General features: G+C 42.2%; 1 long non-coding RNA gene across 5 annotated transcripts in view; it reads right to left on the bottom strand.

Moving 5' to 3' along the window:
* LOC142140427 (uncharacterized) overlaps positions 1–19287 on the bottom strand; it is a 107310-nt gene that overhangs the window by 23270 nt on the left and 64753 nt on the right. For 4 of the 5 annotated variants that reach the window (XR_012688469.1, XR_012688471.1, XR_012688472.1 and 1 more), the window contains exons 2-3: positions 13588–13699; positions 11393–11439 (exon numbers count right to left, since the gene is read on the bottom strand). This is a non-coding gene — a long non-coding RNA (uncharacterized LOC142140427). The remainder of the gene's footprint in view (positions 1–11392; positions 11440–13587; positions 13700–19287) is intronic. The other variant, XR_012688473.1, reaches the window with a different exon arrangement.

The raw sequence follows: 19287 nt of genomic DNA, 5'->3' as shown, positions 1-19287 counted from the left end.
ACAATACTCAACAACAAGGAGAAGGAATCAAGTCAACCACAGGTGAGTGGAATGGAGGGAGAAATAAACAGGAGAATAGGAGTGAAGGGAGGAACAGGAACAGGTGAATGTGAGTTGAGGAAGTATAAAAACCACGCTGTGAGTTTGGCAAATAAAACACAAGGACAGGACACTTATGGTCCTTTGCTTCTTTCTGCGTACTGAACTGTCCTTATCTTACTGTGTTACAGTTTATTGTAATTTGTGTTCATATGCATTTGTTAACATATGTTATTATATTCCATGCGTATTTATGCTATTGGTTATATGCTAGTCAGATTTATTCTTAAATGTCGTCAGGTGGAGTAGTTACTCAGGGATAAGACAGAATAAGATGTATGGGCTAAACAATAACCATATACAAATGCCATATTTTCAACTTTGTCATCTGGCCAACAAGGTCATTGCATAATAGAACCCTCTCCACAGGGAACCAATGGTCCCCAGCCACCAAGGGAGGGACACTCCAGGGTTAGCACTATCATCTTGCCACCTTTTACCAGCTAGCTACCGCCTTAATATGCCCCCATGAGCTCTATCACTGTGGGAATAATAAAGGATATATAACCTGTGCCTTTGGCCTATATGGGAGTGATTTTGTGATTAAGAAATACTTTTCCGTCACATGAATACACTGTATTTGTAAGGAATTCATCTGCATGGTGACTATATATCTACTCGTCTGTGTTACTATCTACTGAATAAACTGCGATTTGGTTGCATTAATCTGCCTAGGTGGTTTTCAATAAATCCACCGGGATGTACGACTCTCACAAGGAGAAATGAGTATCACTGAGGGAAGATACTATTGAGAATAAGGGGGTTAGTTATTAAGATTTGGTTTGTTTATGAAGGTGATCTTAAGACTGAGGGGGTTAATGAATATAAATGATGTGGGGATTAATTAATTATGGGAGGGGGGAGTTAAGGATTATAAGAGGTTAATGATGTTGCCTTAGCCTCTGTGTGTGTGTGTGTGTGTGTGTGTGTGTGTGTGTGTGTGTGTGTGTGTGTGTGTGTGTGTGTGTGTGTGTGTGTGTGTTAGTGGTGCTATATAAATAGAGAATGATGATGATATAGTGTGGCAGTCAGAAAATTGGTCTTTGTATTACACTGTGGTCACTAAGATTATCTCTGTATATTTGTTATATATTGTGGGCACTAGGTTGCTCTCTTTATTGTATGGTGATCAGAAGAATGCTCTCTGTATTGTATGAGAGTTAGAAAAATGCATTCCGACAGTCGGCCCTAGGGCCTCATCCAGCCTCTTAGCCTTCACCTATTGACCTATCAGATTTGTTTAACACTAAAAAGGTCATTAAAAATGTCTGCAAACATGTTATTATGGACAGGGGTATCTTTCTTTGATTTAATGTATTGTTGTAAATTATTATTGAGATTCAGGTAATGTGTGGCCTTTAGAGTGTATACGGTTGACCATCAATGATCTAGTACATTCTAGAACAGTGGTGGACCACAGGTGGCCCTTGTCTTCTCCAAGTCTTCACCTGCAGCTCCCAGCCCCTTCCTTCTTTATTGTCAGATTTATTTTGTTACAGCTTGTACCAATTGTTTAAAATGCCTACTGATATGTTATTACAGATAAGAGTATCTTTCTTTGATAAAATGAATTATTTTACCTAATTACTAAGATTAAATTTAATATGCGGCTCTCTTGAAGACTCGATGGCCGCACCATATGGCCCCCAAACTGTATCAGGTTACTTATCACTGTTTTAGAAAATGATAGCTAAAATCTTAGTAGTTGCTATGGGCAACACTTCCACTTTTCCATTTTAGAAGCTTTGATAAATCTACCCACAAATGTCTGACACATTTGGACAACGTTAGTGAATAACTCTTGCGCACTTGAAAAGTTTAGGTGTAGGTTTTTGCAACAGGTAGCAAAAAAGCAGTCATATTCAATATTATATTCAAGTTGAAAAATGCATTGAACGTGTGTGTGGTCAGTAAAAATCAATAGGCTATATACTGTTAATTGTGTCTTCACAGAGATCATGTACACATGTACTTATCATGTATATTGCTCATCTAATGGATTGCTGCTGGTGTAATTCGGCACCAGCAAATAACTTAATGGAAACTATTTAACATGTTTGCAGCATTGCTGGCCTCTCTGTCAGTAGAATGCCTAATATCTTGTACTACAATTGGATGCATGATTTTTATCTTTGCAGCAATGTCACTGATGACATCTGTGTTTAACATCTTTCATTGACTTACAAACGTGCTGACATCCTCTACAAGAATATTTCAGCTGTCTGCAAGAACTATCAACACATGGGTCGTGTTTAGTGTACCGTGAAACTAATATTCTGTGACATTTTTCCTGTAATCATTTAAATGTGCAGGACTACAAAATGTTGTGTAGATTGTTGAGAGATTCAGATTTTTAAATGTTCTTGATTTAGTAATAATGTACTTGTGTGAGGTACATAATACAAGAAAAAACAAAGAAAAAACATGGCATAATAACGTATGACACTGATCACATGTGGTTCTATTAGGCAATCAGTGATTCTCACAGCAGTTTCCCCATCAGTCCATCTAGTTACTTTAAAGCAACTTTGTTGCTAGCACTAGTCAGTGTCAGCCTCTTTCAGGCAATATGCAAATCCCTCCATCTCATTTGTTTAAGGGGGAAAGGATCTCATGATTATATACCATTTCCCTACAGCTGCAGGAGAAAGTCCCTATATCACTTGGATTAATGAGACATTTATCTATATTCCATGTTTGCCTACATATGTTCCTTCAATGTTTATTCTCATATAGCAGAGACCACACTCACACCCCACTCATTAGTAGCCAGTCTAACATTTGCTTGTTTGCACCTTATTATTCCTCTGCAAACAGAAACTTTCTGAGATTAGCTCCAAAATAACACTCAGCCACTTTTTGTCTTTGGCACACAATGATTTCATTTATATTTTAATTTCTCTATAGCCCAACCCCAGATTATTGCTGGTACATTCTTGGCCTGTTACAGCATAGTAAGCCCTAAACTTGCAGAAATTACTAGAAACAGCATGGTGAATGTATGTTGGTGGTTAGTTAGTGGAACAGTGCAAGTGTGATCTTGGATTACTAAAGGAAAACAAAAAAAAAGAATATCCTCTTTTGATTAGGTCGGTCTTAAACATACTTGCCAACATTTGGCAAGTCGTATCCGGGTGTGTCTAGAGGGCGGGAAGAGTCGGGGCTCGGCCAATCGCGTCATTTTGGCTAGCCTCTCGCGTCAAATATGCCGTTTTGTCAAGGGGGGGCCAAAATGACGCGATTTGCGGCGAATCGCGTCATTTAAGCCCCGCAATTACGGGATGCGGGAGATTTGCCAGCTCTCCCGGGAGTCCGTGAGACCGACCTGAATTTTGGCAAGTATGGTCTTAAACTTTGACATCAGCATAATGACACTATTAATATAAGAGAACTCTCAGCAGCTCCTCTGCCTAGCAGTGAACAAGGAAAAATTTACATCTTTCCATCACCGATCTTCTAGCCCCCTGAGTGGGTCCTTTCTATTCTCTTCATATGACTGCCATGCACTAGGACAGAGCTTCTAAATCCAGTCCTCATGGACAGGCGCAGGCCCCCAAGCTGGGCCCATCGTGGGCTAGCTTCGGTGGGTCACTGGGTCACTTGCATTTCTTCCCATTAATATAGGCTACTGAGTCAAGTCTTGCCTCCTGGACTAAAATCTGTCAGCCCTTCCCTGGTCTTGGCTCCCACTAACTTCCAACCCCATTCACGTATTCTAAAAACAACCCTTGCATTCGTGCTTGACACATTCTCACTGCAGAGAATGGGACATACCACCAGGTAGTCAGGGCAAAAGTCCCCTCAAATAGGTACAGAATATATGATATGTGCTCTCTCTTTTTGATTTCTGAGCTCCATCACTGGCAGTCCTATGTGCACCTGATGAGCAAAAGGACAAAATTTGGTTAAGCTGCTTATTGTCATGCACAATGTCACTAAGTGTCGGACTGGGGCATGAAGGGCCCACTGGGGGACTGCAATGCTATGGGCCCAACAGAGGAGGTGTGGCCAGCCATCATAGAGGCGAGACCAGACACGAGAGGGGGAGTGGTCAGCCCATAAAGGACACCTAGCATCATAGTGTAGTACATAAAGAATGCAGTATGTATATAAAGAGTACACAGTCTTGGCCTGCCCCTTAGATTGGGCAGAACAGTCACCAAAAATCGGGTTTGTCCCACTAGAATCAGAACATTTGACAGACTGTCCTACCTGTTCTTGTCACTTTCACCACCTGTGGCTGCTGGTTTCTTTAGTTGCGGCTTGTCTGGATCCTGGAATGTTGGGGGCCCTATTTGGAAAACAAAATGGGCACATTTAGAAAATTACAATAAGGCCCGGCGTTAAATCGATAGGACCCACGATTAATTATTGTGCCTTCCCCCCTCTTCTTCATCACTCTGTGCCCCCCCTCTTCTTCATGACTCTGTGCCTTCCGCCACCTCTTCTTCATGACTCTGTGTCTCGTCCCCCCTCTTCTTCTTCATCACTCTGTGTCTCCCCCCTCGTCTTTATCACTCTGTCCCTCCCCCTTCTCTTCTTCATCACTCTGTGCCCCTCCTCTTCTTCATCACTCTGTGCCTCCCCCCCTCTTCTTCATCACTCTTCCCTTTCTGTTTCTTTCCCCTTGTCTCCGCTCTTTTACTTACCTTCCTATTGGCTTCTTTCATCTCTTTTCTTCTCTTCTTGTTTTCTGTCTTCTTTGTTCCGCGCTGTTTCCTCTCTGCGCCGCTCCTCACTCAATGTCGGGCATCGCTTGATGACGTCATACCCGGCATTCAATGCGTACAGAGCAGAGAGGAGGGGCGTCGGCGCCGCGACGTAGTAAGTATATATATATATATATATATATATATATATATATTTTTAAACCTGCTACCCCCACCAACAAAGGGGGCAGAGTTTACAGGGGTTGGGAACTACCGGGGGATAGCCCAGCTTCCCGGCAGGCCAGTCCGACCCTGATGTCACTACATTTAGCCCATGGTTTCACTGTTATATAAACTGAAAATTAGGGACCTTTTAGTAAGAGCTTTTTATTATTATTATTATTATTATTATTATTATTTTTATTGAAGCCTGGTGTGGTGCTCTAAATCACCCAGTGCAGTGCAAAAGCCTATGCTGGAGGCATGGACCTTCCCTATATGGAAAGGACTCCATTCCTCACCATCGCCCAAAGCCATAAGGCCTCTTAGGGGGATAAGGGCCTTCGGACCCCCCTTCACCAATGCTAAGGGGGCCTTTACATCCCCAACCCCCAGAGCCATAAAGTCCCTTAGGGGGCAAGGGTCTTTGGACCACCTCCACATCAAGGCTTTGCCAGTCCCCTTTCTCCCCAAGGTAGGCTGAAGCTTCCCCCAGGAAACTGATTCTTCAGCTCCCCTCATAAGGAAGGAGCCTATGACAACTCGAGGAGAGGGTCGCCCATAGGAGTCTATAACCAAACCCCTCAATAGATATGTGAGGACAAAAATACACAAACAAAAATGTGAAAAAAGTGCTTATGTCAGAAAATAAACAAGTGGCCATAGGCACTAGGGGTTAAAAAAACTAAATTCACCTAAATTCACTAGTTCCACTTCTTATCCTACTATCAACATGGTAAAAATGACCATTTTCCTTGTATGACCTGTAAGTCTGTAACTGATGTTGGCAATAATATAATTTATGACCCTATCCCACTGAATAGATTGTACTACTCTGACCATTGAAAGGTAGAGTATCCCAGAGACACCTGTGCTAGGCTAGCCGCATAATCTAGTCTTGGTGGTATATTTTTGTTCTGTTATTTTTTATCTCTTTTTGCTGCATCTGATTATTGTTGTAAAATCAGTTTGTTTGAAGTATGTGATCCCCTTGCATACTAATAAATAGTTTTTGTGCTTTGGAACCACAACAAATAAATTGGACAATGATTTATTTATATCTCTAATAGATACCTGATAAGGACAGCTAAGAATACAGCTAGACCAATGCAAATAAGAGTCAGATAGTAAGAACATGGTAACATGCTAGAAGAGAGGTTTTTATGCAAGACATAAGGACTGTAAATATCTATTCAGTAGCTGCAGTTACACTACTCAGAATCCAAGAGGATGTATGTTAATGTAAAGTCTATGTGAGATGAGTATGTTTTAACATCTCACTACTTTGATACATGCTTTCTTGTACTATGCAGCAACAGCAAACATTGGGCAGAAAAAAATTAAAATACGGACCTGGCTGCTGGCACTTTTTTAAGTGAGGCTCTTTCTTGATGTGTTGGGAAGGGTGTAACTTCACAACAGGTAGGGATGCTGGTTTATTAGCAAATAACTTACTGTCATCACTGTTTTAATATATATATATATATATATATATATATATATATATATATATATATATTCACTGTGCTGCCCGTGTGCCATTTAAACTTATCTGTGACTATGAACCCTGTTTATTGAACTGTTAACAGTGCATGGCCTTTACCCCAAGGAATGATGATCCCATAAGAATCTATTTCCATCATAATCTGACCCCTTATGCATTTTGTAATTTTCCTAGTGTGTGCCAGCACTTACAATAGGTATAGGTCTTAGGAAGGATGGGATAACAGCAAACTTAACTAAGTGGTCAGCTGGACAGTTGATCTATCACTTTCCATCTTTGTCAATACTAGTGGCCTAAGTGACAGACCAGATGTAAGTGAAGAGTAAAGATTGCACCCATAAGGAATTAAGCGACTTTCCCTAACTTCCAATAGAAAAGTTTTTATTAAAAAGTGTATTCTAGCCATTGCAATCAAATACTGTGAAACTTGTCTTTTCACCATAGGGTTAATTTCCTGGAGTGAACACCAGCTGTGTAATGTACTAGTTAAAGCTACAGATACCATTTCTTGCAAAAAGAAATAAAATAAATCACAAAATTAGTTCATAAACCCCTAAGTCTTTGTACTGGACTTGAATACATTTGTATACATTAAATTAGCTCACCTTTTTAGTGCATTTGTGCCAAAATAAACGACCCCAATTTGTCTAGCCTTCCTTTAACATTAAATATGGAGATGCAACCTAATTAGACTTGGATGCATTCCCAGATATGCTTCTTAGGAGGCATATATTTTATGTGTTGCGGAGCCATGGTGTAAATATACATGCTAATGACACTAACAGCACTATCTAGCCATTCTGATTGGCTGTTTGCATATTAATCCCTCAAACTGATATTACTTAATTCATTATTGTTACTTCTATATCTGTTATGATCTGCCCCTGGGACTGTTTTGGACTGTTATGTTATCCTGCAATATCTGTGGAATACCAGAGGTGCTGCTGTTTTGTCTTTTCGATTCTTGGGGAATCGCGTAATTTTGGCCCCGCTCCCACGACAAAAACAGAGTTTTATCGTGGAGGCGGGGCCAAAAGGACGCATTTAGCTGTGCCCTGCCCCTCCTGCTGTCCAATCACGCCCCCCTGTCTGGAATCTCCCGGAAAGAAGTTTAAAAAGGTTGGCAAGTATGAAATATACCTGCTTCTTCCAGCCTTTCTTGCTGGTCATTGATGTTCCTGAATCTGCTAATGTTTGTCTGTCCCTGGAATACCTGCTTTGTTTTTTGTTGTTTCTGTGGAAATCCTTGTTTTAGCCAGCTCCTGCTGCTCACCTGTACCTTATCACCTGGAAATCTACCTGATGGCTGTCTCATGCCTGGACACCCTACTAATTTATAATTCCTGAGAACTGCTGGCTATTGCTGTCATCTGGCTTCAGCTAAGTTAACTGCTGAATTCTCATTCTCATTTATTTTTACTCTATCTGGAAGTCTGTTGATTTATCAAGCCTGAACTAGTCTTTATTTTTCACCTGGACTGTGTTTTTGCAGTAATAAACAGTTTAATATTTATATCACATTTCTGGCTCTGAGTCTATAATTATGAGGAATTAGTTTTGTTGAACAGAATCATAATATCATGTCAAGTTACATCCATCTATTTGGATTCCTTATTTGTCATTTCAATCTGGACTACAGCAGAACATTTCCCATGGGATTTATAAAGCAGTAAATGATGGATGTGGGGATGTTTTAATCCAATTACAATTTATATGGGAAATTTGAATTTTACACTTATTAATAAGTGTCAAGACCCTACTCTTTTGTGAATGACACAGGATGATTACATTATGTTGTGTATGAATAGGGTAATGTGACTTTCACACTTATAATCTCACTGTCAAGCTGCATTTCTACCTATTGTTGGGCATAAGCATAGTCACATGTGTGCCTGTTGCATGTGTGATGTAGAAATACTGCTGTGTTTTGAGTTGTAAATGCATGTCCAGGACATGAAAAATATGTCAAACTGTAAATTTAGCCCAAACAGTGTACAATCTTCAGATGCTCATATTGGTAGATGGTGGGGTTCCAGTGGGTGACAGCTCCCTTGCTGGATGCGGAACTTTATAGTTCCATTTCTTCACTACTTTCCCCTCTGAGTGTCTCCACCTACCCATGCTGACTTGAGGCACACGTGGGGCGTGCACCACCAACCAGAGGTCACACATGAACAGGCAGCAACAAAAACTCTGCAATTTGTATTACTCGTGCAGCGTAAGATAAATGAAGAATGCTCTTCAGAAGATTGTGCTGTTAAATGAGGGGTCATATGATATACAGAAGTATCTCTGAAAGGTACAGCACCAGATGGAAGGTAAGTGTAGGTGAAAGGGGGTAGTTTGGTTGAGAGTGGGGGAGAGGTATTATCTTATTGATGGTGTCAAATTATTTGATGGTGGGACTATTTAAGTTAACAGTGGGGTCATGTTAGAGCCTCTTAAGGTGGAGTAATGGAGTAATGGGACTATTTAATGCTGGATTTTGGAGGCTATTAATTGAATATGGGGCTGAATCTGGAGATAAGAGTCTGTTTCAGTGGTTCCAAAACTTTCTCAGTTCAAGGCACCCTTAAGGTCTCCATAACTTTTTTTTCAAGGCACCTTTAATCCTAAATAATTACCGGGTAGTCCCATTTTAAGTAGTCAAAATAATGTAAATAGGTGTATTGATTTGTTGGGTGGTGATAGGGTATTCAATTTGATAGTTAGACCTATTAATGTAAGATGGGGTAATGGGACCTTTAATTTAATGCTGGGTGGTTTTGGGGCTATTAATTGAATATGGGGCTATGTATTGGGAGGAGGACTATTAAATATGAATATTAATTATTTAATGTTGGGGATGGTTGTGGGAAATGGGTATATTTATTAAATGTAAATGCTATTCATTTATTACCAGGGATATATGTGGTGGAAGGAAATATACTTACTACTAAATAGGAATACTAGTAATTTAATTTTGAGGTTGGTTGGGGGAAATAGGCATATTAATTAAATGCATATGCTATTAAATTAATGTCTGGGCTGGTTGGAAGGAAAGCATCTATATATTAATTTTACCAAGAGGAACAGAAGCAGCAACAGGTGTCCCTTCACAATGTATCTCTGCAAATTATCACAATGTGCTACTTCACAATGTATCCTTTCACAATATCACATGTGCCCGTTTCATTGTGCCTTTATGTACCTTTTACTTGCTATTCTATCTTCTGTTGTCTTTTCCTTCTGGCTCCTTACTGAAAATGTTGAGCGTGATGATAGTGTGTAAGTTTTTTATTTTTGTCCAGTCGGTGGACAAGCAAGGGATGGCAGGCAGAGGGGAGCGCTTGGTGCCCTCCCTTGTTTACCCCACTTATCACTAGGCCTGGCCGTGGCACCCAGATGTGAGTTTGCTGCGGCACCCCAGGGAGCTGCGGTGCACAGTTTGGGCACTGCTGGTCTATTTATTGTGAATACTGATTATTTAATACAAGTTAACCCGTGCATGATACTCATGCATTCTAGTCAAATCAAGCTACTTAAGGTGTTAAAAAGGTTCTTGTCATGCATTTGGGGCTAGGCCAGGCCTCCTCAGGGGTCCTGAGTATCACACTCCTCTTGCTCTGTCACCCCCGGCAACCACCAACCACTCCCAACTGTCACTTCTCCTTCAAGAAATATATATATATTTTTTTAAAATCTTTATAAACACTTTTAACAATTAACAAATTAAATTAACAAATTAAAAACATCTTAGTATACCAAATTTCAGCCCTTTCTGAGTTTTTTTTTCCCACACACACTAAGAATTTAGTAGGTCAGTGTATAACTCCGCCCAGCTGGTGGCGCTGCAGCAAATTTCAGCCCTTTCTGAGTTTTTTTTCCACACACACTAAGAATTTAGTAGGTCAGTGTATAACTTCGCCCAGCAGGTGGCGCTGCAGCTTGGTTTTGTTTTTTTCACACACAGACACACGCCACTAGGCTTTTATATAGTAGATTAGAGCTGTTTAGAGGGGGGATAGATGTATTTATTCATTAAATTAATAACAGAGCATGTTGGGGAAATAGGCTTATTTATTCTGAATGCTATTGATTTAATGTCGTGGTAGAGTGGTTGTTATAGGATTATCAATTAAATGTTCTTAATAGGCTGCTGAGCTGAATCTCAGACCAAAAATAGAAACAGGTCTGGAAGAAGGTAAGTGTGAGGGAATGGGGAGTTTGTGCTATGTAATGTGGGAATAGGAGGTGTATTACTGTAATGAGGGATGGAGGGGTGTCTGAATGTAAAGAGGATGAGGTGGCCTGTTAATTTAATAGTGGACTGTAGGTGGGCTAATTATTTAATGGTAGGTACTATTTATTTATTTGTTGATGATGGTAGGGTAATTAATTTGTTAGTGGGACTGATTAATGTAAGATGATATAATGGGGCCTTTCATTTAATGCTGGGTGGTTTTGGGGCTATTAGCTGAATATGGGGCTGAGTTTGGGGAGAAGGAGGGCTATTTATTAAATGTGAATATTAATTTAATGTTGGGGATGGTTGTGGGAAATAGGTATATTTATTAAATGTAAATGCTATTCATTTATTACCAGGGATATATAGTGGGGAAGGAAATAGACTTATTATTAAATGGGAATATGAGTAATTTAGTTTTGGGGTTGGTTAGGGAGAAATATGGCTATTAATTAAATGAATACGCTAATAAATTATTGTTGGGGATGGTTGGAAGGAAATAGGTCTATTTATTAAGTTTACCAAGAGGAACCGGAACAGAAACTTTTTGGGGAACCCCTCCATAGATGAGTAGGAAAAGGGTTGTGTGCCACCGTACATCGTTGGTGCCAGTGAATGATGGACCACATAGTGTTGGGGGTGTTGTCTCTTTGGACATAACATATTATGTATTAACACGGCATTGATTTACCCTACCTGTTATTGCAGCTTTCACAACCTGGTACTGGATTCTTGCCTGGATTCTGGTATGTTGAGATGTTTGGAAAATACATAGGTACATAAAATATGGAAAGCAGGACACAGTACATAACAAAGATCTTGCAGTATATAATACATAAATTACAATAAAACATTGCATTATTCATGCCCTCCCCAGCCACATCACGCCCTACTCAGACAAAGCATGGCACACCCTCCCAAGACAAATCACTACAGCCCCTCAAACACATTATGACACCCCTTCCCCAGACACATTATGACACTTCCCCATAAATTATATAATATATATTAAATAAAAACACACACAGTGGTGCTGTCTGTTATGGCTTAATAAACCTAGGTCTTAATGCTGATAGTTTTAATCCCATATCTTCCTCTTGCACTGAGAAGCTGGGGGGTATATGCCTAAACACTCTACATCTGAGGTTTAGTGGATTAAAATATCTCAGTCCACCTGATGTTGTATGGGGCTGTTTTTTTTGTTTGTTGTTTTTTTTTTTTTTTCAACTAATGTCCACCTATGGGTAAACCATACTTGCCAACTCTCCCGGAATGTCCGGGAGACTCACGTAATTCGGGTTGGTCTCCCGGGAGAGCAGGCAAGTATCTCTCATATGGCAACGTGCTTCTCAAAATGACGCAATTCGCTGCACGCAGCCCTGCAACCACGTTACCCCTGTCTGGGGTCTCCCGGAATTAAGTTTCCAAAAGTTGGCAAGTATGGTTGTAAACAAATCCAATAAAATTAAGGATCAAGATTAAAAAGACAAAAACATTTTTAAAAACCCCTCTATCCTCAGCGTAGCTCCTCCACATACATAAGCAAATACATCACAATGTATACATAAAGATGAGTGAGCTGACAGGGGTGATATATGCTTTGTAGTTCCAATAGAGGCTGAAGTACAAAGCATAACTGGATGGCGTCCTATTTCAGACAAAATACAGCGCTACATCAGTTGCTGGTAGCAAATTAACCTGGTGATCGCATTTCCCAGGGCTTCAGTGAAGCTGCATCCTGTACAAACAGAGCCGCAGTTTCTGTTTAGCTCACAACATGGCTTTTTCCTGAGCAGCTGCCCGGAGATTCCTAGTACGTGAACAGGTCACAGCTGTTGGCTTTATTACAAATCGTACACTGAAAGAATTGCCACAATGGAATGCAAAGGGGCCTTTGAACCGATCACTAAGACATAAAAACTTACCAATAAAAGGTAATGATCAATGCTCTTTCAACATTAGTCCTTTTGCCATCCAAGTGCCAACAATATTGAATAACTTTTTATTTATATCAGTTATGATCTTGTACATAACATGATTGTTGCACTGAAATAAGCCTACACAGACGATGAGATAAACAATTCGACAAGTTTGATAACTTGAAATGAAGATCATAGCTGGTTCAAATGAATTTGCCTAACAAAATCTAATTAAACTGTGGCTATGGAGATCAATGTTTGCAAACCTGATTATTACTCAGACTGAAAATTTAATGTGAATAGAACAATTGGGGCAGTTATTAAAATGTATTTGTAAAATTAAATGATTGTTGGTCTTTAGCCTTCTCTAATGGTTAAGGCCTGTCTTCAAACTATATTTTCCTGAGGTAAAATAAAAAGACAGCATTTTATTCTACAAGCTGGTGACCTTGCCAAGGCATTGAACCTAACTTTACACCATTGTTAATCGAATTTGACTAGAGATAAGTGACATTTTAAAAACTTGGATAAAATATTCACCTTGTGAGAGTCACATGGTACACTCAATGGAACCAGATACATGAGCTCTGAACTTCTGTGCGTCTATCGCCATATTATTACAAAAACACCTAACAACAAAGGCTAAATAACCAGTATTTTACTGCTTCTTCTTCAACCAGATACACAAGGCATTGGGAAAACAGAAAAAGGGCGTGACTGGAGGAGTTATTCAGTACCTCATGAAGACACTGAGGCCCCCAATTTAATTTGTTACAAGACAACCTTGTGATACATGCAGACAACTCCCTGCAGAAACATAGTGAACTGGACATCAGGGGCGACACAGGTTCTTCTACAAAAGCAGGTATTTTATCCTTTCACGCCCTCATCATCTTAAACAGTCATTTGTAGGGAATTACACAAAGCAATGGTGAATATCAAAACTATGTTTGCAGATATAAATGTTCATACCTCCTTGCTGGAAACTAGGATACTGTCACACGCAAAATCCCAAGCTGCCATGGACCACAAACTGGATTACCTGTACGCCGAGATGGAAAATACTACAGGTAGATGAGAAGATCTGGAAAATCAAAACAATAACATCAGATTACACAATGGATTGAACTTTATAATCTTGGAGGTAGTGGAAACAAGTTTTAATATTTATACTTTCAATGAAATGCCTTTTGCAACTTCCAGTCATACTTTATAAAAGGAAATGCAAAAAGTTATGCAAACTTTAAAGACACAATAGAGAAAGATGTAAAGACAGTCTCAATGTCTCCACACAGTGATTATTAATTTGAGATATGAGACTAAACTGAGCAGTATTTTAGGAGAAAAGGTGAAATTTACGCAGTGTGGTCCTAAAGTAGTAGTAGGCAGACAGTTTTACGGTTCCGACATGTTCATTTCCAATCATATTTCAATGCAGCAAAAGTGAGCTTTGACTTATATTTTGGGAGCATTTCCTGAAATTGAAATGTGGGTGTTTGTCTATGTATGTGCAAGGTGGACAAATAAGTGCATTTGTGCAAAGAATAGCTGGTGAGCAGAAGTCTTAGGTATGAAAAGGAGGGAAGAGGGCCTGTTCAAGAGAGCCTATAATATAAATGAAAAAGAGTAGACAAATGGTTGACACATGGGGGTGATTCAGCGTAAGGGGATCTTGAAATCAGAATGAAGGGGTTGAAGCAAGAGGGAGTGACATGGAAAATGATGGTGAGGTATATGTCATTGGGGAATGGTTAAATGGCTTTAATGAACAGGTGGGTCCTGAAGGAGCATTTGAAGCTTTACTGGCTTGGGTATAGTCTGATAGAACGAGGGAGATCGTTCCAATGGTGGGGAGGTAGCACAGGAGAAATCTTGAATTTGGGAGTGAGATATGTTTATCAGAGGGGTCATTGAAGCGACATTCATTGGCCTACCGGAGGGGACCAGAGGTAGTATGTATGGAGATGAAGTTGGAGATGTACAGAGTAGTAGAGTTGTAGAGGGTTTTGTGCGTGATGGAGAGGAGTTTGAAGAGAATTTTGTACAGGAAGGGAAGTCAGTGTAAGGCTTGGCAGAGAGGGGAGGAAGAACTGGAGCCGCAAGAAAGGAAGATAAGTACTGCTGCAGCATTAAGCATAGAATGAAAATGAGCACAATGGGAGCAGTGGAGGGCAGTAAGAAGAAGGCTACAGTAGTCGAAACACAAAATGATCAGTGAGTGGATAAGAGTTTTGGAGGCATCATGAGAGAGAAACTGTTACGACTCTGCCTATACTTTGTATGTGGCTGCAGTACCTCAGTTCCAACAGAGGTGCTGCTGTTTTGCCCCTAAACTTTACACCTCGCCTGTAGGAGTTAATCTCCTTACCTGATTTACGGCTTCATATGCCTGCCTCAGTTTGTGCCGTTCATTGTTTGTACTTGGCTGCTGCTTGTCTCCTGTTTATATCCTGTTTCAGTTTGCTTTACTGCTGTCTGATCTCTTTGTGACCCTCTGTCTGATTACCGGATTCTGCTTGTTGCCCTGATCTCTGGAAGGGTCACTGGACTCAGCTAGTTCGTCTGCTTCCATGGGCTGCCTAATGCCTCTGGCTAACTGGAATCCTGATCCTTGCCTCCTTAGTCTGGTGCCTCGTTCGTCCTGGCTGTAGTACTGGACACAGGTACTCGCACAGTCAATGGGTGTTGCCAGCTCCTGACTACTAGAGCAATCTGGATCCTAGAGACTCTGGCTGGATCCTTGATACACTGGGCTGTAGACAAACTCACTGGTTCCTGGGCACTCTGAATACTCTCTGGACCTTGGACAGTCCAGATGCTGGATTCACTCACTGAACACAACAGACACTGTCTCAGTCCAGCCATGCTGCACTCTCTTTTAACCCTCCTGTGCATCGACCAATTCTCCTCTTCTTCCTTCTTTTCCAGGTCACTTGTGAGTGGGTGGATGTAGTTTTCACAGTCCTGGGTCAGCCAGCGCATACCAGGGAGTCTGGTCCCTCCTCCGGCTATCTGCCTCTGGATATCTGTCCCCTTGTCCCAGTAAGTGGCGGGGTTACAACTGTATAAAGTGTTCAAATATAAACAATGTCACCCAGGTCAATGGCATCATTTCTTGGCAAAATATGCACAGACAAGAAAATAAGGTGGGCACAACAGTTTATATTTGGTTTTGCCAAGTCAATTAAAACTCAGACTAGGCTCATACTTCCATGTAGCTGTGAGCAAAGGCACATAATATTACAAAAGCATAAACTAGTGAAGACATAATGTTTCCTCTTTGTTTTGAAATGTGAAGTGCTCTGTGAACATTTTCTATGGACATGGATATGCAAAAAAAAATGGTATGGCTTTATTGGGGATGTGCCTGTTTTTTTTTTCTTCTGTCCTTTCAAAGGACACGTACATGTACCAGACAATATAACATAGCACATCATACCAAACAATTGTGAAGAGTGGTGGGGAAGTCTGAGGTCTCGAAATGCAACAGGGAAAGGGCCCGTGTTCTCACGTGCCAGTCACTCATTATGCTGTAGGAAAAAGGGGGAAATCCGGGAGGGGTAGTTCCAAAAGGTGAGTGCACCAAGGGAACAGCCCTCACTGTACGATACTCTTGGCAGCGGGTCTACTCTGGCGACTCCCTCTGTCCCTGCCCCGGCGCTGGGGTCTTCCGAAGGCCTTGTCAGACAACCAATGCCTGTAAAACAAGAGAGACAAAGCCACACAGAACATTCCCTTCCCCAACACCCCAGGTACTCACCCTCCCTGAGGGACACTACGAGATGCACCGTACCTTGCTTCTCCTCGAACATAATCCACCCACTCACACGTCCTCAGCCGCCCGGGTCCACTGGAACTCTGTTGGTCCACAGGACTCAACCAGCGGCCCGAGTCCCGGCTGTTAAGCCCGCCTTGTCTTGGGACTCAGGACTTTAGGTGCTCTTTTGGATGGGTAGAGGGGCTTTGTATGAAACTCTCAGTAACTTAACCACTTAACTATCAAGGGACCAAGTGTCCCCTACGCTACCCAGGTACCTAGCGTCCTGCTAAACCAGGGCCTATAGCCTACTACCTACTCGAAAGGGCCTACTGACCTGCTAACCACCAGAACGTACTGTTTCTCTAACTACAAGGACCCAATGTCCTTTTCACAACTACAGGTCTGCCGCCCTGCTACTCTGTCAGGAGCCTAGTGCCCCACTAACTTAGAGGCCTGCGCTTCTCTACACTGAAGGGCCTTGCACCCTGCTACGTTCTCAAGGGCCTTGCGCCCTAGTGCTACCACTGGGGCCTTGTGCCTCCCATTCTCTCTAACTAGAGGGCTTTATGCTCGACCTGAGGGTTTTGTACTCGCCTGCTCCGTGCAGGACTCTCAACTTACCCCGACGTCGTCATCCCCGGGTCTTCGAGACCCTCCAGCCGGTGGGGTCTCTTCTCCGGTTTGGCGCTCGGCTTCCCGCGGTCTTCGTGGTGGGGGCGCTCTTAGCCCTTACAAGGGCTTCCCGCCGTCTATTTCCTCGCTAGCTCCCTCTCTTGCTTCATCATCTTTGTGTGGCAGGGTAGCTCCCAGCCCCTACAAGGGCTCCCTGCCACTTCTGCAAGCGGCTCTGCCGCTGGACGTCCACGACATCCTCTTTCTTCTCCTCCGCCGGTTAACTGAACCCAAGATTGTGGTGCCCCGACGTCACTTGGCGGTTCCGCAAGTCCTGATTGGCTCTCCGCAGTGCCAGCAGTTTAAACAGCTGGAGGTGAGCCAGGATTGGCTCACCTGTCTGGCCACCGATTGGCAGCAGGGGCAGGTGAGCCCTGATTGGCTCATCTGCCCTCTGCTGCCGGGACCTGTAGGGGAGAAATGGAGGTAGTCACTGCTGGAACGAAGGACTGGTGAGTAGTTTGTAGTCTTTTCTTTCTTCGCCCTCTTCCTGGGCACTGCCACTGCAGGGCACCTCTTCACACAATAACCACCATTCTACTGCACAGCAAATAACCACCATTCTCCTTCACAGAAAATGGTCGCCATTCATACAGAGCAAATGGTATTCATTATGACACCCAACAAATGGTCACCATTACCATACTAAGCAAATAGCATATCATACTGTGGATACCAAACAGGTGTTGCCCATAGCATTAAACCATTGAAAGTCACATATTGCAAAGACATCAAAATACTAGCTATGGATTGCACATATTACACACACAAATGGGCACATCACAGTGCTGTATATATTTATCATACTATTCAGGGATATAAGCGAGTTTCATTATTGCCTGTGGGAGTGCTTGGTCTATTGCAGTAGCAGTCCCTGCATTTTGATAACAAGCCTCACATATGTGGTCACAGGATTAACTTCACTAACCCTAAACGGGGTATGCCATTATAAGATAGCCATGAGTCAACTAAATGTTGTGTATTTTAATTGTAGGCCACCCTGGTGTAATGGGGACCTAAAGAAGGATATGTCTCTAACTCCCTGGAGAGTTATAGAGGTGGAGCACTGTATTTGCCCATAGCCTTTTGATTGTGTGTGGGGCTGGCTTTTAATAAAAACTATAGTGGAAAAATCCCCCTCCCCCCAAAATAAACCACCCTATAATAAGCATTGCGATTGCATGACATGAGCAGATTCCCAGAAAAAGAATCTTTTGTATAGGTGTAAGGGGCACCAAAGGGGTGTGGAGGTTACAAAATACCCGGGCCCCTCTTAGGGGTCCAGGAGTGGTGATTATGGTGGAGGTGCATGGAGTTCCAGGCTGATCTGCCTATCCACAGACTTCTCTGAGCCATTCTATGGATGAGGGAAGATCATAAGAACAGGGGCCAAGAAGTGGCCTCACTAGATTACGCCTAGTGGCCCTGATAGCTTTTCCTGAGCTCTGAATGTTTGAACGTTTAAGCAATTAGAATGCAGTGAGGATATTTTTTCCTACTTCTTTTCATGGGTTTATTGAAGGGTGGGGCGTTTTTGTATTAGGGTCCTTATTATTGAGTTGATGGCCATTTTATCGATCTTCCCAAACCTTTTACTGGGGGAGGGGGTGGGGGGCTAGAGTCAGGCTCCACCCAGGACCAGGGCAATAAGTCTGAAGGCAATATTATATTCCCACTCTCTCCAGAAATCAGGGACTCTGAGGCGGTCTAGAGTTGGTGATAGTGAGAAAACAAGTTTGTTTTTAGTTTTTTTAATTCTATTTCATTTTAGTAACAAAACATATTTGATAGGGCACATCCCTAGCAATTGTCTGAATCCAGACCTTTGGAGCCAGTCTGAATGTTATATGCAGGGGCGGGCTGGGACGGGGGGCAGGGGGGCATCGGCCCCCCGGGCCGCTCAGATTTTGCGCTTTTAGGGCCGGGGGGTAGGCCGGCCGGCCGCCCCCCCGATGCAATTTCTTCTGATTTTTTTCTGCGGCCGCATCCGATGTCATCAGATGCGGCCGCGTCAGCGCACAGGCGGCCGCATCACATGACAGGGGATGCGGCCGCATCATCATTGACGCGGCCGCATCCCCTGTAATGAGATGCGGCCACCTGTGTGCCCCCCTGCCTGCAGCATCCCAGCCCACGCCTGGTTATATGTGTGTTCCGAGTAAAGGGCTGAAGCTGGATAAATCAAGTACCAGCCTGATCACAGCTCTTCATCTTTTCTGTATTAATCATTTTAACTATCT

The sequence above is a fragment of the Mixophyes fleayi genome, chromosome 2, assembly GCF_038048845.1.
Source record: "Mixophyes fleayi isolate aMixFle1 chromosome 2, aMixFle1.hap1, whole genome shotgun sequence".
Classification (NCBI taxonomy): Eukaryota; Metazoa; Chordata; class Amphibia; order Anura; family Limnodynastidae; genus Mixophyes; species Mixophyes fleayi.
The sequence above is the reverse complement of the archived record's forward strand: the minus strand, read 5'-3'. Positions and strand labels throughout refer to the sequence as shown.